Source organism: Anolis carolinensis, chromosome 1 (genome assembly GCF_035594765.1).
Source record: "Anolis carolinensis isolate JA03-04 chromosome 1, rAnoCar3.1.pri, whole genome shotgun sequence".
NCBI lineage: Eukaryota > Metazoa > Chordata > Lepidosauria > Squamata > Dactyloidae > Anolis > Anolis carolinensis.
The window spans coordinates 113,587,895-113,612,755 of NC_085841.1; the positions used below are offsets into that span (position 1 = coordinate 113,587,895).

At 39.8% G+C, this 24,861-nt stretch overlaps 1 protein-coding gene across 3 annotated transcripts in view; it reads left to right on the forward strand.

Moving 5' to 3' along the window:
- Window positions 1–279: 279 nt before the first annotated feature.
- bach2 (BTB domain and CNC homolog 2) overlaps window positions 280–24,861 on the forward strand; it is a 252,056-nt gene continuing 227,474 nt past the window's right edge. For 2 of the 3 annotated variants that reach the window (XM_062980732.1, XM_062980714.1), the window contains exon 1: window positions 282–1,172. The gene's annotated coding sequence lies outside the window, so the exon portion shown is untranslated. Of the gene's footprint in view, window positions 1,173–24,861 lie in introns of all 3 variants that reach the window. The other variant, XM_062980740.1, reaches the window with a different exon arrangement.

The following is a 24,861-nucleotide window of genomic DNA, read 5'->3' on the forward strand; positions in this document are numbered from 1 at the left end:
CCGGGGAGTTGCACCGCATTATCAATGAGCTTTTCCCTTTTGATTACTTCTAGGCAGGATGGCAACAAGACTACAATCCCCAGTACACCGCGCGAACGAAATAAGAAGCAGAAGTAGGGAGAGTGGGGGGAGGGAGAGGGAGGGAGAGAGATGAAGGAGACGCGCGGGAGGCAGCCTGGAATTGCGAGTACATTCTTCTTAATGCGCATGCGTCAGAAAAGCCCCCTTCGTAACGTCAGCGTAGGAGGAGCCGTGATTCTGAGAGGCGTGGGCGCTACGCCGTTTGCGGAGCGTGGTTGTGTGAATGTGAATGGGAGGGGGGGGGAGTATTGCCGTGGAGAGAAAGAAAGAGCTAGAGAGAGAGGCCGCTGCCGTCTTCTTCTTCTTACGTCCGTACGTAAGGCAGGCGCGCGCTCGTGTGTGTGTGTGTGTAAAAGAGAGTGTGCGCGCGCGCGGTTGTGGCGGCGGCGGCGGCGGGAGGAGGATGATGTCAGCCTTCGAATGTCAACAATGTAGCGATTGAAGGGAGTAGGCGGCTTTCCATTGGGAAGGAGAAGGAGAAGGAGCAGAAGGAGGAGGAGGAGGAGGAAGAGGAGAGCGCGAGCCGCGGAGACCGGGAAGGAGGGAAGCGCGAGGCAGAAGCAGCAGCAGCAGCAGGGGCAGAAGCAAAAGCAAGGAGCAACAACAATAAATAGCCTTTTGCCTTGTGCAGCAGACAAGCCCCTTTTCCCCCGTTGCAGCCAAGCAGCGGGTGGCTTCTTTTCATCACCCCCTTCCTTCCTCTCTTTTTCTATTTCTGCTGCTGCTTCTTCCATCTCCTCCTGTCCTTTTCCACTTCCCCACTCCCTCCTTATTTTTATTTTTTCCCCTTTTCCTATATATATATATACATATATATACACAGTATTCTCTAACTGTCCCTCTTCTCCTCCCCTTTACAAGTCTTGGCTTCGGTGAGGCTCAGTGGACAGACAGGCAGCTTCTGCAATTTTTGTAATTTTTTAAAAAAATATTTTTAAAAAAATATCGGCATGTGACGCGCGTCTTCTTCAGATGCAAATTTATTTTTTATTTCCCGACCTCAGCAACAACAAACAAACCAACCACCACCACCAGGAGCCTCGTTTTTCCCTCCCTCTCTTTGGAAAGTTGCAAGGAAGGAAGGAAGGAAGGTGAGCCTCTTTTCTCCTTCCTCGTTTTGAATGGAAGTTGGAAGAAAGATTTGGGTTGTCTTTTTTGGGAAACGTTTGCTATTTAGCTGTGATTGTTATTACTACTACTAATAGTACTATTAATGTTTTGTTTGTGTGCCAAAGGAGGGGAGTGGGAGGAAGTCCACGCGTGGCATGGCTCTGCGTGGCTGCTTGGACAGAGCTTGGTGTAAATAATATATATTTCTCTCGCTGGTATTTGAGGGAGGAGCGAAAAAGGGGTGTGTGTGAGTGTGTGTGTCTTTCTGTGGAGTGGGTTCCTTTTAAATTGTATTAGAGCAGTGGTTCCCAACCTTTTTTTGACCAGAGACCACTGTGACCAGGGACCACTCTCCAACATTAGCACCAAAAGGGTTACGAATCAGTTTTTAGTCAACTTTAGATTCGGTTTGATTATTTGGGGCGCTGATTCAGAAAATTGCATTGCATAGACCACATCAGCTCTAGTTTCTGAAACTGAACATAGGCTATCCAGTAGTCATAAAAATATAATAGAGTTTTAAGAGACCTCGTGGGCCATCCTGTCCAACCCCTGCCAAGAAGCAGGAAAATCACATTCAAAGCACCCCGACAGATGGCCATACATCCTGTTTAAAAGCCTCCAAAGGAGGAGCCTCCACCACACTCGGGGGCAGAGAGTTCCACTGCCGAACAGCTCTCTCTCACAGTTAGGAAGTTCTTCCTAATGTTCAGGTGAAATTTCCTTTCTTGTAATTTGAAGCCATTGTTCTGCATCCTAGTCTCCAGGGCAGCAGAAAACAAGCTTGCTCCCTCCTGATGACTTCCCCTCACATATTCATACATGTCGCCATCTGCTCGCCCACAGAAAACCATATTTAATAATCTTGATCTGATGTGGTCTATCCAATGCAATTTTTTGAATCAGCATCCCAAATAACCCCAGGAACAGGTTTATAAACGAAGACGCCAAGAAATTTTGTTTTAGTTGAGCTGTGTTATTATCTGTAGTAGTAACGGTGAGGCCGTGAACCATATTTTAGTTCTTGCGGACCATTGGTGGTCCACGGACCACAGGTTGGGAATCACTGTTCTATGGAGTAGGTCCTTTATAATTGCATTAAAGCTTCCGTCCCAACTATACACACTGAAAGGGGACGAGGATGGCTGGAGGAGGGACAGAGTAAGGCTATTACTGGAGAGATGAAATAGCTTTGAGGAGTTTGATTGTCGCCTTCTTATTTAACCATTTGGGAGAAATGTGACAAAGAAGAAAAAACAGATGGAGGGATTAACCGCAGGTTTAAAATACCCCCCACACCTTTTCACACCTCTGTTTCTTTCTGTATTTATTCTCTCACCCCCCCCCCCCCCCCCAATTTTGTAGTTTTGGTTCAAGCCAGTATCCCTCTGTGTGGCCATAGAATCTTGAAAGGAAGGGGCCGGAAAGGCTCAAGACAAGTTCAGAGAAAGAAAGAGGAGAGTATTGGCCCCTTCCACACAGCTATATAAAATCCCACATTATCTGCTTTAAACTGGGTGATATGACAGTATGGACTCAGATAATTCAGGGCCCTTCCACACAGCCATATAATCCAGAATATCAAGGCAGAATAACCCACAATATCTTCTTTGAACTGGGTTATCAGAGTCCACACTGCCATATATTCCAGTTCAAAGCAGATATTATGGGATTTTATTCATTTTTGTGGAAGGAGATCAGTTGTAGATTATCTACCTTCATATTCTGGGTTATATGACTTTGTGGGCAGGGCAGGAATGGCTACCATTTATTTTATTCTTATATTACTCTATACCGGTATTTTATTTTATTATTACTTCTCTCATATATATATATATATATATATATATATATATATATATATATATAATAAATAATAATTATATATATATATATATATATAAAACATGTGATTTATTATTTTAGATTACTTTATTTTGCAGCTAGTAGTGTAATAATCATAATCATAATAGAAATACTAAATCTCTTTAGTTCTAAGAGGCCATTGATCATAAGGCGCACACTCATTTCAATACCACCAACAGACAAAAAGATATATACACACACATATGTATGTGTGTCTGCATATGTATATATATATATATATTATATATACAGTATATATACACACACACATATATAGACATATATATATATATGCACTCACACTAGAGGGCTTGCATGGGTACCTGCCATGAGACGTTCAGCCACACAGATTGTGAACCCAGACACACACAAAAAGAAATCCTCTTCTTCTAAGATGCACCCCATTTTAAAGGTGTTTATATGGGGTGTGTGTGTGTGTGTGTGTGTTGGGGGGATGCGTCTTAGAATTGAAGAAATACAGTAGTAATATTTTTTTATTTGTTACCCACCTCTCAACAAGGTTGGGGGGGGGGAGCAGAAAGTGGATTTCTTTTCACGCATGTGTGTCCAGGGCTGCATTCTGAGACCACTTCAATTGCCATGGTTCAGTGCTATGCAGTTCCAGGAGTTATGACTTCCAGCACTCTTGGGCAGAGAAAGCTAAAGACCTTGTAAAACTACAACTCTCAGGATTCCATAGCGTTGAGCCTTGGCAGTTAAAGTGCTGTCAAACTGCGTGAATACTAACTACTAAAGTGGAGATGCATCCAAGTTCAAATAAAGGAAGAGGGGAGTTTGTGAGCAGAGCTAGAACTGCTGTGGTTTATTTTATTTCAAAAATAAAATAAATTGGGAGATTTTATTTTGTTGATTTTAAAATGAAATAAAATAAATCACAGTAGTGAGGGAAAGTGCAGAGGTAGGTTTCTTTGTGTGTGTGGATTCAAAGCCTGTGTGGCTGAATGCCTCATGCCAGCTGCTCTTAGGATGTGAGCAAAGCTGCTCTTAGGGTCCTCTCTTCTCCTGTACTCATCTCCAGTTTGCCTCTGAGCATGGTGGAGACTCCTTCTCTGGAGGTTTTTAAGCAGAGGCTGGCTGGCTAGCTGACTGACTAGACATCTCTCAGGAGTGCTTTGATTGTGTATTCTTACATAGCCAGAGAAGGTTGAACTGGATGGCTCTTGGGGTCTCTTCCAATTTTGTGATCTTCCTTTAGGAACTCCTCTTCATACTTCCATCTGTATTGCCACTGGGTCCTTTTCTTTTCCTAGTATAGTAGCAATGGTGATGGTGGTGGTCCCCTTTATATTGTAGTGAATTAAAGTAGAGAAGAATCCTAGGTTAAAGAGCATTAAAAGTTCATCTGTCTTAAAGCCAGCTTCTGCTTCCCAGCTTGCTCTAGTATTCAATGGATTGCCTTGAAGTAAAATCTGTCACCTCTCCCAAAAAGATATGGAGATGTACATCTGTTAGAATACTTTGGTGGGTGTGTGCAACTACATATTTGGAACATCAAAACCCATTGCTGCATTTCAGGTGTATTTATTAGTTTTATGAGTTGGATTACTTAGTCATTTATTGTGGCAAGTAGGACTCTCCTTTTAAATTATTTGTGACAAGTGTTGGGAAAATGAGTCCCCCTCTTGTCTTAACAATGGGTGGCTTTTAGATGATGCCATCATTTTAAGACTAGTTTCTCTATCGATTTAATCTGTTGAATTGCACAGCAAAGGGCAATTACTTCCCATTGCAGTATCTTAGTCACCTAGTGGGATCCCAAAATAAGATAATGCTTAATGAAAGACTGCATTTTTGTCTCTGTCTCTCTCTCTCTCTCTCTCTCTCTCTCTCTCTCGTATGAAGTTGGAGAGAGATGTTGACGTGGATAATGATTTCCCCAGATCATTAAAAATGTAACATATCTAGAGAGAAGGCAGCTAACTGCAAAGGCTTTGACTGTCATGAAGTAAGTAAGTGTGAAATCATGCCTCTCCTTTTGTGGAGCAGCCTATTTTTGTAATACAGCAGGCGTCTTTTTCAAAACACTTCAGTCACTGTGAGATCATCTTACTTTTCATTATTGAAGCATGGGCAAATCTGGAGTAAACTTCTTCTTTTATAAGATAATACATGTGCTGCAAAGATTATACCTTCTTAAAGGTTTAGGAATTTATATTAAAGAGAAAGTGCTAAATTATAGTATAGTTGTATTTACTGTTGTGGGCTAAAATTCACTGTTGCAGGCTAAAATTTCTTTGCGTTTTAATAACACCCCCTTGTTAAAATCCATACATTGTGAGCTGTAGTTCAGTTTAATGCTTGTTTACTGATATGAAAGCCTCACTGCGTTCCATGAAATTAACTTCCTAATAAATGTTGCTTTTTGATTGTCAGGGAAGATTACAATGTTATGCATGATTATTTAGGGCTGATGACAATAAGACTTGTTTTTGATTAGATGTGTGTTGGATTGAGATGAAAATCCCTATGTTAAATAAGTATGTTTTTCTCTTTTTGCTGTCCAGGGAAGAATATAGGAAGGGCTTATCTAAATATAATGTATACGGTTACCTAGCACAATAAGTAGGAGATTGAACCACAAATGCAAGATCTCCAATTTGAATTTTGCCTGTCTTATAAACTTATTCACTGACTTTAAGCAAGTGGCTTTAACCAACGCTAACCTACCATCTCATAAGATTTTGTACATGATCTGTCTAGATACTGCACTCTTGCACTCCACAATCCCCATCTTTCCTTTGGTACATCTACAAAGAGGAGATTAGAAACTTCTGTTTCTCTTTTAAACTTACTAGAGTTCCTTCTTATGTTTGTATTTGGGTTAGCTGTGGTTAGTTTTAAACTATTGCTTATTCCGAGTCACCGGGATCAAAATTGTTTAGTGTATTTGAAATGAACCAGACTACAAACACAATGGGAAAATCTGGTGAGTGTGAAAGTAGATGTTACCATGGCTGTACAAGTCTTATTAAACTTATCTTTGCACACTACATCTGAACCAGACCACACATTGTCAATGTAAGCTTTCAGCCCTGGTTAGTACTTGGATGAGAGATCAACAAAGGTGCATACTATAGGCTATATTTCAGATGAAGGAACTGGCAAACCGCTTCTGAGTATTCCTTGGCTAAGAAAACCCTAAGATACACTGATCTGCTTTGTAGAGTTGTAAGAAATGCAACAAAATGTTTAATGCATAGAAGTGCTGTGCTGTCAGCTAGGCCTGCCCACCCATTAAGATCTGCTGGAGAGGTTGTGTAGGCGTTATACCCGCAACTGAGCTTCTTTGCCTGAAACGAAGTAGTGGACCTGATTTTGTAAATCTCCTTGTGGAGAGAAAAAGCAGGGTATAAATAAACATAACAACAATAATAAATTATCTGTCCTTTGTGATGTCTTTCTGTGATCTTATGAAGACCTGTTGTTAAGTGTTTTCCCTGTCAGATTGCTTGGCTGTTTAAAACTCTCTAGAACATGAGTCTTCCAAATAAATAAGTGAATCCTTTGATCTCCCTATTTATCTTGTTGCTTTGCACTGTGTTCTAACGTTGGGCTTGAGCCCTTTTAACTAGAAAAGTAAGTCAATTAGTATCCTTTTTCCTTGGGACAAAAAGTGTTCTTGGATTTTTTCAAAGTTTGGAATACCTGTATTTGCATATAAAATACATATATATACTTGCAAATGAGACCCAAGACACAAAAATCCTTTATGTTTCATATACACCTTAAAATTTAAAGATGATTTTATTCTATACGTATTTTCAACAATTCTGTGCACATAACAAAATTTGTATGTATTATATCACCAGAAAATGAAAATTTCACTATTTCAGCCATGCCTATGGTCCATTTTAGATTTTGGAATATTTCAACCTGTAATATTTGTAATGAGCATTTTAATAAATATTATGTACTTGAAGCTGCTTTTTAAGTTCAGTGTATATCTTCTAAACTGTCTTGGGAACCTTCACACTGAATTGATTCTTTTGATTATTTCTTATTGATTATTTCTTTTGAAATATTCAAATATATTTAACAATATAAAAAACAGCTACAGTGGTCTCTTGGTTTCCACTGGACTTTGGTTTTGGGACCCCTCATAAATCTGTGGTGCTCAAGTTGCATTATATATTGTTACATAGTAAAATAGCATAATAAAAGTTTGCTTTGGGGAATTTATTTGGAATATTTTCAAGCTATGGATGGTTGAGTCTGTGGATACAGAATCCATGGACTCTTATTTTTAAAAACTGCTTTTATACTATAGGATTATGGCTGCACTATAACCATGTGATTTTAATGGAACAATCATTTAATTGTTTTTTTAAACTGTACCCTATTTCTAGAATGTTTATGAGCTATCTTCCATCTTGTTTTGGAAGAAAGGCAGAATACTACATACCCCACAACCTCGAAATTTACCAGAACAACCCCTCATCCACGCCTCTAGGTTCATACAACAAAAATAGACAACAGGAACCACCACGGGACCTAAAAAAACCAAAAAACAAGAATGCTCCATGTGAGCCTGCGCCAAAACGAACCCCAGGCATGGACAGAACAACCCCCACCCCTCCCCTCAACGGGCGCTCCCGTTTTCCAGCCCGAGGCACCGCCCCCCAACAAAAACTCACCCAGCGGCCCTAAACATCGCACCAGGAAGGAGGGAGCAGCGAGGCCTGCATGGAGCCCCCCGCCACCACCTCCAGGCCTGGCCAGGACCGGGGCCGGGGGAGGCAGCGAGGAGAGGGCCCAGCGGGCAGGCCTCCTCCCCAGCCACCCTGCTCCAGGACCGCCTCCTCCTCCTCATTTTCATGAGGGAAACGGAGAAGGGAGGAAGGGGGGGGCCTGGCCCACATCGCCCCTGTCAAACAGGCACACAGACACCACGGAAGTACACAGGGGCAGGGGCCAGAAGGAGGAGGAGGGGGAGGAAGAAAGAAACAGTTCTCCCTCAATTACTTTCAGTTTCTCCTCTTTCCCTCAATTTACCCCTCAATTATAATAAAAACAATCACAACCACAACAATAATAAAAAAACAACTTCACAGGCAAGAGACAACCAGGCACTAAAGCTTCAAGGCCATTAAGTTCTAATCAAGCTCGCCAATGACAACATTCACACTTGCCTTCCAAACAAACCATACACTACAGTCTCACTTAGCCAACCTTCACTTATCCAAGGCACTCTGCCATTTAGTACTCAATGTTTTTCAACTAAATGTTGCAATGTTTGCATGCTAAATTCGTAAAAACACTAATTAATACATAACATTACTGTATATCCTATGTAATAATTACTATCATCTAATAAGAAAACAACAATAGAATCTCTAAAATCAGGACACAAAATACAAAAAAATACTCGAAAGATGGATATTGCAGACAGGAATTCCAGACAGGAAACAATCAGGCCCAGCTAACACCTCCCAACAAAGGATTCCCTCAACGAGGAAACACCCAGGCCTCGAACCTGCAAGGCCATTCAATACAAATCAAGGTAACTAATTGCAACATTCATACTTCCTGCACTCAGACTATTCATTCCTATTCGACCAGGCCAACCAATATTTCCCCTACATAAAAAACCCACATGTTTGGAACCCATCAGGCCACTCCGTCCCATTCAACCATCCCAAACAAGGAGGCGCCGATATACAAAGCACCCAGGCTTAGAAACAGCAAAACTATTCAGTACAATTCCAATTGGCCACAGCAACGCGTGGCAGGGCACAGCTAGTAAATAAATAAAAACGCAATTTAGAAATCTTTTTGGGTGCCAGAGTTATATTAAGATGTCAGTTCTACTTCATGTTTAAATACCTCTTTGTGCTACAGTCTGAAATGAGATGTGTATTTCGGAATGTTGGGCACTTGACATCAAAAACGGGAAATTGCTTTATTTTATTCCTTGCATTACAAGCGTGGGAATGAGAACTGGAATTGTATATTTGCATTCCCAGTTCTGAGGATAACTTGTTCTGTGACTTGCTTCATTTTCTCAAGCTGCACAAGTACTGCCTTTAGCAATGTTATGAAGATGATTGATGTTTTCAACTGCAGTTAAGAGATCTCTTGATGAGAAGGACTGTGGAAGTTCAAGCAGCAATGAGATAAAATCTAGCCGTAATTAACTTCTGGAAGGTATGCATTCATAGGCAGGAGAGACAGGTTGAGGTGTGGATGATGACTACACACTGCTGCCCAGCTTGTTGCTAGATAGTCTTGTGGGAAACTTACACTGCAAAACAATATGTGCTTATTTGCTTTCAGAAAAATGCTATAAAATCAGGAAGCTCAATAGTGCCAGGATTATCTGCCATAGGAATGCATATCTTTTTCTCTTGCTGCTTTTTAAAATCCACTTCTTGTAGGAATTTCCCAGGTGTGATTGTTGTGTTCCTGTGTGACTGATGTAGATACAGCAGGGCTAGTATTTCACACTTTCACTGGGTGCCAGTGAAGCCGCACAAAGGATCTTTGGATATGTTTTTTCTCAACTATGGCATACTGAGCTCCCAGTTGTGTGGAAGGGAAAGGACTTTTACTTTTAAAAATGCATACCAACCTGAATGTGTGAGTTGTTGAGCATGGCCAGTGCAGAACTGAACTTAAAATGGAAACGTCTCTTTCACCTACTTGCACTTTGGCTGCCTTGATACATGTCACTTTAACACCAATTATGTATGCACCAAAGTCATAATTAGACTTCAGAATATACACTTCTGAGCCTCTCTAAAATTTTGTTGGGATTATCTCAATTGATGGGATTTTTTTTTATTTGGGTCAAAGCTGATGCCTTTCTTAATGAAATAACTGGTTGAGGAAAACAGCTAATTGAGTTTTAATTAGCAACAGCATCGTAGGTATTAGGATTCTGGGTGTTCAAGGAGATGTGTTTTTCAGACATATGGAAAGGGTCCTGAAGTTCTTAGGGAATGTAGGGCTTTAGGTGATTAGGATGCTGTTGGTGTATTCATGATCTAAGGGATCATTTTGGTGCATATCCAATGACATATCTTAGAGCACAACTACTACCTTGTGATGTATTACACCATAGATCTGTCTCATTCAGTATGGTCAATATTGGCTCTACCTAAAAACGCTGGGTCCACATTTCTTAAGTGATCTCATTCCAATGCTAAGATGAGCCAAATTACCGTAGTTCATTTTAGACTGTACCATTCCAAATCAGTTTGAAGATTTTCACTAATTGCAAATGGGAGAGTTTTCTGAGCTCATATTATCAACATGAATATAAGTTGATGGCCATGGTGTTTTTTGTACCGGTATTCTTGTCAATACATTTTTGTATTCAGAGAAGCATAACAGTAGTTTACATAAGATTGTGTAAATCTCCACATAGCAGCAGTATTTGATAACTTAATAAAGTATATTTAGGTGTATAATGTAAGAAGAAGCTGTGAGGATATTTAGCCTATAAAAGGAAATAGCTTGGAATGGTAGGTTTAATATGGTATCTGGCTTTACTCCAGAATTTTTCTGGCTCCTAGTCAATTAGACTTAATAGTTCAAATCTATTTTTTACTTTATATTTAAATTAAACAGGAACATTCTTCAGGTTATATTTTGTAACAGTGGTTGTTTTAATGTTCTTTGGCTTTGCTCTGATTTTTGATATTAGCAGTTCATGTTCTATGCCACAATCTGCTCCAGATCTTGTTTTTGCAGAGAGAGTGGAGCTTCTCCACCTTCTGCTTCAAATTAAGTAGTCTTTTGGTTTCTGTTTGGCTATCATGTGATGTCCATGTACACTTATGTTTCTTTGATTGCTTGAAGCATGTGTTTACAATAAATAAGCGACTGGCCTTGCAAGATTCAAACAGTCCCTTGCTTCATTTCCTGATCCAGTGATTTACCTGTGATTAACAACAGGTCTTGTTTTGATGTGTGATCATTTTCCTCCTGGACTCCAGCACAGAATTTTTCCATTTCTTCTTCTTCTGCCTCTGTAGTTGGAGCATAAATTTGGATTATGGTTATACTGATGGATTTTCTCTGAAGTCTTATTGATGTTAGTCAGACTCTGCATTATATTCTTTAATTTCTTTTGCTGCATCTCCTCACCTTTAACCCACCCTATTTCTTCTTAGAGTATATGGTTTTACCAGCAAAGGTAGATAGTGCCATTGGTTGGATGATTTCTAGAGGTGGTAGGAAATACGGTGTATTTTGCCAATTGTCTATACAGGAATCAGATTTGTTGCTTTCTAGCAGTCAATATTACCACTTTTGTAGTACAGTAGAGTCTCACTTATCCAATATTTGCTTATCCAACGTTCTGGATTATCCAGTGCATTTTTGTAGTCAATGTTTTCAATACATTGTGAAATTTTGGTGCTAAATTTGTAAATACAGTAATTACTACATAGCATTACTGTGTATTGAACTACTTTTTCTGTAAAATTTGTTGTATAACATGATGTTTTGGTGCTTAATTTGTAAAATCATAACCTAATTTAATGTTTAATAGGCTTTTCCTTAATCTCTCCTTATTATCCAACATATTCGCTTATCCAACGTTCTGCCGGCCCGTTTACGTTGGATAAGCGAGGCTCTACTGTATGTGCATTTTTTACATTTTAGAAGATTCCATAATTTTCTATAATATCTTGTTTCCAAATAGAGGATAGAGTTCAGGCCTCCGGTATCACGTAGGATATTCTCTCTAGCCAGCTGCGCCACACTTACTTATCAATTTAAGTGCACTTGTTTTCCTTGGTTCTTGTATATGTCTCTACAAGCCTTCAAGTCACTTGCTGATTTATGACAACCCCATGAGTTTCGTAGAGCTTTCATAGGCAAGAAATACTCAGGGGTGGAGTTCCTTTGAAATACAGCCTGTAGCACCTGGTGTTATTTAGTTGTCTTCTACCTAAAGTAACAGCCAGGCTTGATGCTGCCTAACTTCCATGACCAGACGGGATCTAATTTCTTTAGGTTATTAGAATGAACATATCATTTCAGAAGTTAAAACTTTGATTATTTTGGGTGCATATATGAGGAAAGGGTGTGATCTACTGTGGGAGCCTGTTTACTGATATCCTGAGAACAACCAATCTACTTAGACTATGACAACAATCATATGCATATTTTATGCCCAGGAATTTGATTTGATATAATAGTGGCCTTCTGGCAATATTAATGTGACTTTGTGCAAGTCACATTCAGCCTGAAAGGAAGGCAAAGGCACCCCCGTCTTCCCATGAACACATCTTGCCAATAAAACCCTTAATCTTGCCAAGATTGCCATAAATTGAAAGTGACTTAAAGGCACAAAGTAGCAGCACTAGCCTAAATAGTCCTAAAATACCAGATCCTGTCTGATCTTGGAAACTAAATAGTGTGAGGCCTGGTTAATAGGCTTGTGCACTGATCTGTTTTCAAAAATGGTCTTTGGCTGTTTCGGACACCCATAACAGCATGGACTCCGCTGCCATTTTTTTCTTGGCCACAACAGAACAGTGGCAGTCGAAAACCAGCTGCTTTTGGTTTCTTTCGGTTACACATGGAGTGCTGGGAGGGAGGCAGCTGCTAGAAGGGAAAGGGGAAAGGATCTCAGGAAGTAGGGTTTCTTAAGCCCTTGCCTTAAACCCAAGTCTCCTTGAAAGACAGAAGGGAAGGGATCCTAGAAAAAGTGTATCTTAACTCTGATGCTTTTAATCCAGTACTTTATGAAGGATATAAGGACAAACAATCCCAGAAAGAGTGGTATCTTAACTCTAATGCTTTTAATCTAGGTTTTAATTAAGGATATAGGAACAAACAATCCCAGAAAGAATGGTATCTTAACTCTAATGCTTTTAATCCAGGTCTTAATGAAGGGTATAAAGACAAACAATCCCAGAAAGAGTGGTATCTTAGCTCTAATGCTTTTAATTCAGCTCTTAATGAAGGATATAAGGACGGGCAATCCCAGAAGAGTAGTATCTTAACTCAGATGTTTTAAATCCAGTTCTTAATGAAGGATATAAGCACAAACGATGCCTAAAATTTGGGAAGAGGAGCCTGGGAAGTCCCCCCTCCCATTGCTGCCAATGGGCCGGATTGAAAAGAAATCTTTTGGCTTCCCAGGTCAAAAACAAATTTCTGTCCTCCCAAATTTGGGAAGCTCTTAAAAAACGGTTCAAGGCCCCCACTGAAATCCGAGACACCGAAATGATAGCTGTTTACCCGGATTGCACAACCCTACTGGTGAATACTTGGATTGGACACTGTTGATGGATATCAAGTGCTGTATTTCTGAGGAAGGAACTAAGCAAACCACGTCTGAGTATTCATTTCCTTAGAAAAATCCTAAGAAATCCATGGGGCTCCCAAAAGGTTGCAGACAAATTGAAGGCACCAATACCTGTATTTAGTGCAATAATACCGTAGCACTAAAAGCACTCAGAGTTCCTTTATATATCAATCCAGCCCTGATTACCACGGCTTCTTTTATTTTGACAATATAACTTAAGGCATGAAGAGAGTTATTTTACTGTTGTTAATTGATATCATCTATATATATAAAAGGGTAATGAAATTTCAGCCTAGGACAAAACAACAAAACTACACATCCCAGAAACACTAAACTTGGCAGCACAACCCCTCATCCATGTCTCTACGTTCATACAACAAAAAGAAAAGAAAAATAAAGTTCTAATTAGAGGGAGAGGAATAATTGTTTTTATCCTATTGCTGCCAGTTAGAAGGCTAAGCTCCGTCAAGGGAAAACCTTTACCCTTTACCTTAACTACCACCAATACCTCAATACTTTATTTCCCATACCACCATACTTCGCCACAGCAATGCGTGGCCGGGCACAGCTAGTTATTAATATGATGATGGTGATGATTATTTTGTTAGACTAATAAGCTAGGATGTCAGCAGCTCCTAATAAATTAGTTTTGAAATGTAACTTTCCAAGTTTGGACTGTATCTTCTATCCATCTCTGCTGCATAGATACCTGAAGCAAGCATTGTGCATTTCAGTGGGAAAAAAAGACTTCTTTAAAGTAGTCTGGCTTGTAATTTTTTCTTACATTAGAGAATTAAAAAAAACTGTTATTCTAGAATGTACACATTATCTATCTTCCCATTCTAAAATCTTCCTATCTTTTGCTACAGCTATTCTAATAATGCCTACTCAGCTTTTGAAAAAAATGGTCACTGATTCTTCTGGTATGAGTGGGAAAATATAGAAATAATCTTAAGGCGGCTGCATGAATTAAGTATTCATTTTGAAGCTTGCCTCCAGAAAATGTAAAATGTATGAGCACAGCCAGCTGAGTTGCACCATACTCGTTTTGCTTTCTAGTCAGACTGAAGCATCTTTGTAGTGTGTTGAAAAGCGTCATACTTAGCCTGCCACTGCTGGAGCTGAAATTATAATTTTAAAGCGAGCAAGCAGAGGAATGCATATAAATTTCTGTGTGATCAATAATGAGCTTAAATTGAAGCTACTGCCTTAGTACAATTACCAGCATTGACAGAAGAGCTATTGAAGGAACAATACATGTAAATCAAGAAGGAAAAGGGGGGGGGGGGCTTCGAGGAGGAAAGCCACCTTAACCCAATTCATGCTTTGTATGGATGAAATATAATGTTTGTAATTTTCTATGAAAGGTGTTAAAATGGATAATTTCCCTCTACTTTGACACTTTAGGTAGCCTGCTTTTCATACCTAAGTAAGCATTGTACTATTTGTCTACAATTTGAAATGCATCTTTTAGCAGTCTGCTTTTCATATTTGATGCAATACTATAAACATTTACTCCGAAGTAAGACTTACTTGAGATTAGTGCTTAGATTTGTGGCATTACTGTTTCAAAAAGAAGTGTAGCTCTCAAATTTAAGGCTCCCAGTAACATTTGGATAATAGTATTTATGTATTCAAATACCTTATTTTATTGTATTCAGACTGAAATTAGTTAGGAATACTTAAAATGTTTTGCTAGTGTTCATAGACACTGATCTGATGATGCATTACTACTGTGCATTTCATTTTTAGTTATATTTTATACCTGGTCCTTTGTCATAGGTTCCGAAGAGTTTACAGCATCCTCATTAGTAGCTGTCCAATGTTCCACAAAGCTTCGCAGTGTAAGATGTGCTACAGTTATTTATTAGGTTTCAATCCTTCACTGAGCAGCAATTAATGACATAAGTCTCCCTTCTGCCTCTTTAAAATATATGCTTACCCCAGTACATTAGATCCAAATTTACTGATGCTTAGAGTTGACCTGTTGAAATCAGGGTGAGGTACCATATATAGTCTATATTACTTCGACCCCATGTATAAGTTGAGGTCGGGTTTTGGGACCAAAATATGACTTGTATATATGTTGAAGGTCACTAGACTTATTCATGACTATATACAGTATGTTGCTTGTGAGTCATCTGCCCCATTGAATTTGGTGAGGGAAAACTGCAGCTCTTTGGGAAATGCTGCAGAGATGTTTTTCGGGTGGTATGGAAGACTCCATGAAGAATGAAAGGGGGAAAGATTATTTTGTACATTTTTGCACATTGTTAAATCTAGTTGCATGAGTTTAGGTTTAGGCTGAGAAAGAATGACTTCCTCTGGAGAGTCCCACAAATTTGTTGCCTAAAGAGAATTACAATGGGTTTCTTGCTCCATGTTGAATATTATATACACTAGTGATATAGATTTCCTAGAAAACGTTAACCTTTCTTAACATCAGCCATTCATTAGAATTGTTTTTAAGTACAGTAGAGTCTCACTTATCCAACATAAGCGGGCCGGCAGAATGTTGGATAAGCGAATATGTTGGATAAAAAGGAGGCATTAAGAAAAAGCCTATTAAACATCAAATTAGGTTATGATTTACAAATTAAGCACCAAAACATCATGTTAGACAACAAATTTGGCAGAAAAAGTAGTTCAATACTCAGTAATGCTATGTAGTAATTACTGTATTTATGAATTTAGCACCAAAATATCATGATATATTGAAAACATTGACTACAAAAATGTGTTGGATAAGCGAGTATTGGATAAGTGAGACTCTACTATATGTTTGAAGGATGTACATGGCTCTGTGTGTGTGCATGCACACGCACGCTTTCTGGAAAGCCTCCTGGTGTCACAAAATTTTGAAGCTTTGACGTATGTTGTATCTGTTTGTTGTGCAGGTAATTATGGTAATTTTGCATAAAATACGGAAATTTTCTGAAACCTTTCTTTCTACACATTCCAGTCATGCACTATATTTAGTCCTGTTTGGGCGCTCGTGCAGCGTATGTGTATAGTTTTAAAGCAAAATGAGTAAACCTAGCACATTCTGGTGTATATTATAGGCAGAGGGGATTAGGGCTGTGTGCATATTTTGTTTGTACGATACAGATTTAACCGATCCACAAATCTGAGAGCAGATTGTTGTTGGTGCTTCTGTTGTTATTTTATTTACATCCTTTCTTCCAAATGAGAGCCAAAGCACCTGAGACACTAAAACAGGAAACGTGTACTTTTTATGAAATGCAAAAAACCAACGTATTTAAAAATGTGGACAAATAAGATGTGCATATTTATAGGAATGTGCAAAATGTATAAAAAGCTCATATCTTTGTGCCTTATCAAAAGAACACACTGGAAATCTGCACAGAAACGAATAGGGAAGATGTACAAAATGGTAGCCTGCTCCAAAACTTCATAGGGTGTCATACCCTAAGAGGGTTTGCAAAGACATGGACTCTCTAATTTCTATAGCACATAAACGGATCTTAAAAGTACATATGTCGTTGTAATTTTGTGCTGTTTGCCATCATTCAGATCAAGAATTATAATGTTATTTCAAGTGGAGATCATTTTCATACCTAGAGTTGCATGTCTAATATTCCTGAGTGCACACACCATGCTGAGCTTTATACTTCCCTCTTTCAAGCTCCTGCAGTTTTTCAGGACTGAAGCTTTTGTTTTTATGAAGAAATGTCCCTCTTTCTTTAAATTAATCTTTAGTTCCTTGCTTGTGAAATAACTTCCTGACTGAAGCATACAATATTTCAAGAGCTCCAAGTTCAAATGAGGTTTCCCGCTCTTTTTTTTTTTTAAGGAAATGTCTGTTACTTGCCAGTCCCTGTGGAGGAAGTTATGCTCTGTATGGCAGCAATTTCAGTTTTGACAAAGGAGAAGTAATTCAGATCTTTTGTTAGAATAAACAAAAAAGAAGCAGCTAAAATTAACTGGCACTTGAGACTTTGATTTTAGCTGCTAATTATCACTAACACACACACACACACACACAGATTATTTCTAAAATCTGAAAAAAGAAAATGGAAAGTGTAGGATGAAAGTGTTCGCCCGGATAGTATATGTGTATCTACAGAGTGGGAAGGGGTGTGTGTGTGTGTGTGTGTGTGCACTCTTGCATTTAATGTATGTGAGCCATTTAAAAATGTCAGCAGTTTCCTACAGGCATCTCTTGCTGACTCACGTGTCTGCTGCAGCGGCATAAGTTACCTTAATTTAAGCTATCCACAACAGGAGACGGCTTGAAGGAAGAATGTGCCTTGTGGCTGAAAGGCTATTTTAAGTTCTCTTTGCTGTTATGGTTTCCTTCCACATTAAACATCCCAATACACCTATTACCTTATTTTATTTTATTTTCAAATTGTTCTTTGGATAAACATTTAAAGCAAAAAAAGTCCAGACTTCATTTCACCCATTGCTTCTAGATACGTTTTATCAAATGTGGATTTATGCTTCTCTTTGGGCATGTTACACATTACATGGCAACATACCAGGTTTAGCACAGAAATCATGACGGGGAGCTGAAGCGAATCCAGTTTCTCTGATTGCATTTGTTTATCTCATTGATAGCTTACATTTTTTCTGTATTTTGTGCACATTAAAACACACAGAGAGGGACACACACTCAAGTGTAATATGTGAAAGTGAGCAGAAAGGGGAAGCTTGCATGAGAGTGTAATTTTCCTCTTTTCTTGTTTTCTTGTCTTCCTGTTCTCCTTGCACCCCAGTTTTTTCTTGCTGAATGAATTGCTTTCCACAGTGAACCCTAATTATTTAGGACTAATTTTCTAGGTAAGGTAGAAGTTTCCATGCTCCCATTGCAATGTGACGACTTCTAGCAATATTTTTGCTGTTGTGCAGATAGATGACAATGGTTTGACAACGGCAGTGTGTTCTGGCCACTGAGCATCTTTACCTTTATGAATGGACAGGCCATTGAACAGGGCCTTGGAGGAAACAGCTGCACTAAAAGCTGCATATTGGTTTCGTCGTATTCCAGGCAGGCAGGTTTCATTGCTGGCAGTGACCAGCGTGAAGCTGATACTAGCTGTCAGGAGTAGATTAAATCCTGAAGTCCCATTATACCCCTGTGGATTCAGCTTGTTTCATCTTGCTTCAGTGGTTGTAACTGTCTGCAGAATAGCCTTTTCATTGTTTATATGGGAATAAAAAATTGGCATTCCTTGCTTTTACTCTATTATTCCATACCTTGTGCCTGCAGAAGCACAGGGCTACATCTTGGTGGTGGTGTGGGTTGCCGTCATTGTCTTCAGGCTGAAATGCTAGTCATAATTGCCAGCATGCTGCAAAAGTTTATTGTAGCAGGGAAATGCAAGGGTGCACCAGAATCCACAGAAACTGTTCTATGTAGGTATATGTGCCTTTAAGTAGCCTATCAACTTATGGTGACCCCATTATTTTCATAGGGTTTTCTTAGAAAAGGAATACTCAGGGGTGGTTTTGCCAGTTCCTTTCTCTGAATTATAGCTTACAGCACCCATCCAAGAAGTAAGGAGAACAGATTTTGCTTAGTTTGCAAGATCAGATGAGATCTGATGCCTTCATGGCAGGGGTCCCTTAGACTGTTGTGGGCGGGGGCGGAGTGGACTATAGTTTATCGTTGTTGGGTGTTTTCAAGTTATTTCAAATTTAGGGCATGCCTAAGGCATGCCTATCAGAGTTTCCTTGTCAAGATTTATTCAAGGAAAACTACTTTTGTCTTCATCTGAGGCTGAGAGAGTGTGACTTGGCGAAAGTCACCCAATAGGTTCAGAGCCACAGCCTAATGTTCAAACCACTACACCACACTTTCTGAATTCTTTCCCTCCGTTTTCCCTACTTACCGATCTTTATTCCTTTCCTTCTTCCCTCTCTTTTCTTACCTCCTTTTCTTTCATTTTCTTTCTTTCGCCCTTCCTCCCTTCCTCCATTTTGGAGGAGAGCAAGAATGGGGTGGAGAGGATTCTCTCCATTTTGGGGGTGGGGGTGGGATAGAGAGTTGAAAGGAAAGAGTTCAGGAGCAAGAGGGGAGTGTAGAAGATCCCTCTGTTTTGGAGGGAGATAGAGAGAGGAAAGGAAAGCAATGGAAAGGAGGGTTGAGGAGCAAGAAGAGGATGGCAGTAATGGTAGGGTGTGAAATTCGGTAGCTGTAAAACAAAGTTTAGAGCAGGGGCCTGGTAAACGACTTAGGTTTGGGGATCCCTGGTTTAGGGTATTTATGCTCTATAGACAAGCATCTTAAGTGTACTATTCTATACACCAGCATAATTCTTGTGATCAGGGCCGTAGCCAGAAATAAAATTCAGGAGGGGTTTTTTAACCTGAAAAATTTCGGGGGGGGGGGGGGGTTGAACCCCTAAAAAAAAAAACCTCGCTACAGGCCTGGTCGTGATAGCTTCATAGTGCAGGGAGTTGGTGTGATAAATGCCAGTCTAACTTTGCTGTACCAAAGATATAGTCATGTTTATCTGAAAGGAATATTGGTATCAGCATGCAAAGGGATCTTGTAGCACTTTAGAGCAGGGGTCCTCAAACTTTTTAAGCAGGGGGCCGGTCCACAATCCTTCAGACTGTTGAGGGGCCAAATTATTATTTGAAAAAGAAATACGAACAAATCCCTATGCACACTGCACATGTCTTATTTGTAGTGCAAAACAACAACAACAATGAAAGAACAATAAAATATTTTAAAATGAAAACAATTTTAACCAACATAAACCTCTCAGGCCAATGAGATAGTCAAGTTAATTAGGATTGTTGTTGTTGTCGTTGTTGTTGTATGCCTTCAAGTCAAGTGGGCGAGCCTAAGTCTAAAATTATTTATTTATTCATTTACTACATTTATTTACTACATTTATATCCCACCCTTCTCACCCCGAAGGGAACTCAGAGCAGCTGTATGTACATACAATATATTATTAGCATAGCACAATATTAGCATTATATATTACTATATTGAACTATACCAGTATACTGTAATATTATATGTAATATATAACATGTAATTAATATTATTATATGGTATTATTATTAGTATTACATTGTATAACATAATATCAATATCATATGTATATATAATATATTATATTATTAAAACTGATATAAAATATTATATTATAAATGAGGGCAGGGGCCAGGTAAATGACCTTGGAGGGCCGCATCCGGCCCCCGGGCCTTAGTTTGGGGACCCCTGCTTTAGAGACTGAGAAAACGTAGTTATACAATGTCTTCAGTCTTCTTTGTCAAAGTGTGCTGGTGCCTCACCAAACTACAATTCTAGTGACTTGATATGCTTGAACCATGGCAATTAAAGTGTTGTCAAACTGCATCAGTACTACAGTGATGTATGAGTCTGTAACAAAGGCAGAACGCTGTAGAATAGTAGTTTCATCCTTATGGCATATGGGCTATCTAATGGGATATGATGTAAAAAAAACTGCATTTGAACAGGTAATATTACAGAATAGAGTATACTGTACATAATTTTTCTGAGAATATGAAAATGAATTTTTGTAAGTTAAAGTTGGAGGCTAACTTTTTTGTAGATCCGACACAGTCTGGCTTCAGGCTGGGGCATGATACCGAGACAGCCTTGGTCGCCTTAGTCGATGATCTACGCCGGGAACTGGACAGTGGGAGTGTGTCCCTGCTGGTTCTGCTGGACCTCTCAGCGGCCTTCGATACTGTCGATCATGGTATCCTTCTGGGACGCCTCGCTGGGATGGGTCTCGGAGGCACTGCTTTGCAGTGGCTCCGGTCCTTCCTGGAGGGGCGTTCCCAGATGGTGTCATTGGGGGACACCTGCTCGGCCCCACAACCATTGTCTTGTGGGGTCCCGCAGGGTTCAGTACTGTCCCCCCATGTTGTTCAACATATACATAAAGCCACTGGGAGAGATCATCCGGAGTTTCGGGGTGAGGTGTCATCTATACTCAGATGATGTCCAGCTCTGTCACTCCTTCCCACCTGTCACTAAGGAGGCTGTCCAGGTCCTGAACCGGTGTCTGGCCGCTGTGTCGGAGTGGATGAGGGTGAACAAATTGAAACTGAATCCAGACAAGACAGAGGTCCTCCTGGTCAGTCGTAAGGCTGAACAGGGAATAGGGTTACAGCCTGTGTTGGACGGGGTCGCACTCCCCTGGACACACAGGTTCGCAGTCTGGGGGTTCTCTTGGACTCATCGCTGAGCCTGGAACCCCAGGTCTCGGTGGTGGCCAGGGGAGCCTTCGCACAACTCAGACTTGTGCTCCAGCTGCGCCCGTTCCTTGGGAGGTCTGACTTGGCCACGGTAGTCCACGCTCTGGTTACATCCCGTTTGGACTACTGCAACGCTCTCTACGTGGGGTTGCCTTTGAAGACGGTCCGGAAGCTCCAATTAGTACAACGGGTGGCAGCCAGATTAATAACTGGGGCGGCTTATAGGGAGCGTACCACCTCCCTACTTAGCCAGCTCCACTGGCTGCCGATATGCTACCGAGCCCAATTCAAAGTGCTGGTTTTGACCTATAAAGCCCTAAACCAGGGGTCCCTAAACTAAAGCCCAGAGGCCACATGCGGCCCATCAAAGCCATTTATCTGGCCCCCGTGAAGGCAGCTCCCTCCTCCTCCACCTTTCCTGCCTCCTCCTTCACCTCCGCCTTCCAAAGTTTTGCGTGTTTATAATGGTATTTTAATTATTATTTAATTAATAATTTATTAAAGGGTGCTTTGCCAGTGCTTTTGGTGCAGAAAGGCAAAAGGGGGTTGGACTAAATGGCCCAAGGGGTCTTTTCCAATTCTTTTTATTATTATCATTATTATCATTATTATTGACACAAAGATTATGACACATAATCTGACACAAATATGATATAATGATAATTATTATCATTATTATAACACAGCAAATTATATATATATATATATATATATATATATATATATATATGCATGCATGCATGCATGCATGCATATGCATGCTGGATTTCGTATCACAAAATCACAAGCTGAACACTTCCCTGGCGTTTAGGACTGTGTGATGTATGATGATGATGATGATTATTATTATTATTAACAACATTGAGGCTGGGTGGTTATCTGTCAGGGGTGCTTTGCTTGTGCTTTTGGTGCACAAAGGTAGAAGGGGGTTGGACAAGATGGCCCAAGGTGTCTCTTCCAACCCTCTTTATTATTTTTATTATGATTATGATTATGATTATCATTGAGGCTCTATTTCTTCCCATTTGGTTTTTTTTTACTTCAAAATAAGAGATGTGCAGTGTGCATAGGAATTTGTTTATAGGGGTTTTTTTTCAACTATAATCCGGCCCTCCAATGGTCTGAGGGACCGTGAACTGGCCCCCTGTTTAAAAAGTTTGGGGACCCCTGGCCCAATCTACTTGTCCGAACGTATCTCCTCCTATGAGCCAGGAAGATCCCTAAGGTCATCTGGTGAGGCCCTGCTCTCGGTCCCGCCTGCCTCACAAGCGCGGCTGGTGGGTACGAGGGACAGGGCCTTCTCGGTGGTGGCTCCCCAGCTGTGGAACACCCTCCCCAGATAAATACGGCAAGCCCCAACCCTTTTGAGTTTTAGAAAAGTCCTGAAAACATGGCTATGTGCCCAGGCATTCGAAGATTAAATGATAAAGACGACCCGGACTGATTTACGGCTACAGCACAAGGATTTTGGATGAATTAATTTTAATCATAGGTTTTATATTGTTTATATTGTTTTAATTGTTTTAATTGGATTTTCATTGCTGTTATAATTATGTGTAGGCATCGAATTGTTGCCAATTTTGTACGCCGCCCTGAGTCCCTTCGGGTGAGAAGGGCGGGATATAAATGTTGGAAATAAATAAATAAATAAATAAATAGATCTTGACTAAACATTAGTAATGAATCTCTTCTCTACATTAAATAATACGAATTTGGCAGCTACCATATAAGCAGAATCAGTTAATGTAAAAGTAGTGCTATTCAGAGTAGTTGGCCCAAGAATAGTGCTGGTCCCTGGCAAGTTAGTTAGTTAGAAAGAAAGAAAGAAAGAAAGAAATGTAGTTAATGGGTATAGATAAGGAACCTGTCCTCTGTTAGTCCTCTGCTTGAGGTGCATTGAGCTGAAGAAGCAAACATTATGAACAAAGGGGAATTTTATTGTGTAAAGTCATCTCTGATAAGCTCTCTGACCATTAATGAACCAACTAGGGTTTGGGGTGGGAAGAAAAAATAATAACAACAACAACAACAACAACAACAACAACTGTGCGATGTAGAGGATGTGAAAGAAATGGGTGTTCTTGGTTTCCACCAATACGCATGACTCACTAGTTTCAGGAGGTTTTCTGCTGCTATATATAACTTTATGCATGATTTGAAACATTTGTCATAGTTTAAGCACCTACTCATAGAGAAAGGTTGGAAAACCTTTTATGAAGAGTTATTCTCCCTTACCCCTCTCTCTCCCTCTATTAATTGATTTGTCTGTTGGTTAGCTAAGTAGATAGCTTACAAGATATTTCATAGGTTTGACTGCAGTTGTACATTTTTTACAAATTATAAAGAGGCTCCTTTTCTTCTTTTTAACCTATATATGTTAAAGTAGGTGCATTGCTGAAGACATACAGGTATATGTGTTTTTAAAGGCTTTCATGGCTGGAATCATTGGGTTGCTGTGAGTTTTCCAGGCTGTATGACCATGTTCCAGAAGCATTCTTTCCTGACGTTTCGGCCACATCTATGGCAGGCATCTTCAGAGGTTGTGAGGTATATTGGAAACTGGGCAAGAGGGGTTTATATATCTGTGGAAAGTTCAGGATAAAAACAGGAAATTTCTAAAAACAGGGAAATTCCAGACATGAAACAATCAAGGCCAGCTAACACCTTCCAACAAAGGATTTCCCCAGGCAAGAATCAGCCAGGCCTTGAAGCTGCATGGCTTTTCAATGCTAATCAAGGTGATTATTTGCAACATCCACACTTGCCTCAAACAGACAAGCCTTTTTTCTCTCTACCCTGGACCTTCCACAGATAATATAAACCTCCCTTGCCTAGTTTCCAATATACAGTAGAGTCTCGCTTATCCAACGTAAACGGGCCAGCAGAACATTGGATAAGCGAATATGTTGGATAATAAGGAGAGATTAAGGAAAAGCCTATTAAACATCAAATTAGGTTATGATTTTACAAATTAAGCACCAAAACATCATGTTATACAACAAATTTGACAGAAAAAGTAGTTCAATACACAGTAATGCTATGTAGTAATTACTGTATTTACGAATTTAGCACCAAAATATCATGATGTATTGAAAACATTGACTACAAAAATGCGTTGGATAATCCAGAACATTGGATAAGTGAGACTCTACTGTACCTCACAACCTCTTAGGATATCTGCCATAGATGTGAGCGAAACATCAGGAGATAATGCTTCTGGAACAAGGTCATACAGCCCGGAAAACTATAGCAACCTATACAGGTATATCTTGGAGAAGAGAAAATCCAGATTCTACTCACCAAAAATCATGAAC